The following is a 339-nucleotide window of genomic DNA, read 5'->3' on the forward strand; positions in this document are numbered from 1 at the left end:
CCACGGGCAGGGAGGTTCCCAGCAGGGAAGGGGGGAGCCAGGCTCCCCGCCACGTGGCGAGCAGGCTGCTTACGTGGCTGAGAGGGAAGGAGCTGAACTGCTCCTTGTGTGAGCGCTCCGAGTGCCAGGGTCGGACAGGGGCACCATTATTCTCCATCTGCTCTAAAAACTCCCTTTGCTCCTCCGCACTAAGGAGCCTTTGAGTCGATGTGCCAAAGTAAAATCATCTCCGAGCTTTGCCGCAGGACCGGGCCCGGTGCTCAGGAGGGTCTGGCGGGAAGGCGCCACTTGCCCCAGGAACAAGCTCCTACTCAGCTGCCACGGGCAGGAGGACGAGGG

The sequence above is a fragment of the Buceros rhinoceros genome, unplaced genomic scaffold (assembly GCF_000710305.1).
Source record: "Buceros rhinoceros silvestris isolate BGI_N320 unplaced genomic scaffold, ASM71030v1 scaffold2358, whole genome shotgun sequence".
Lineage (NCBI taxonomy): Eukaryota > Metazoa > Chordata > Aves > Bucerotiformes > Bucerotidae > Buceros > Buceros rhinoceros.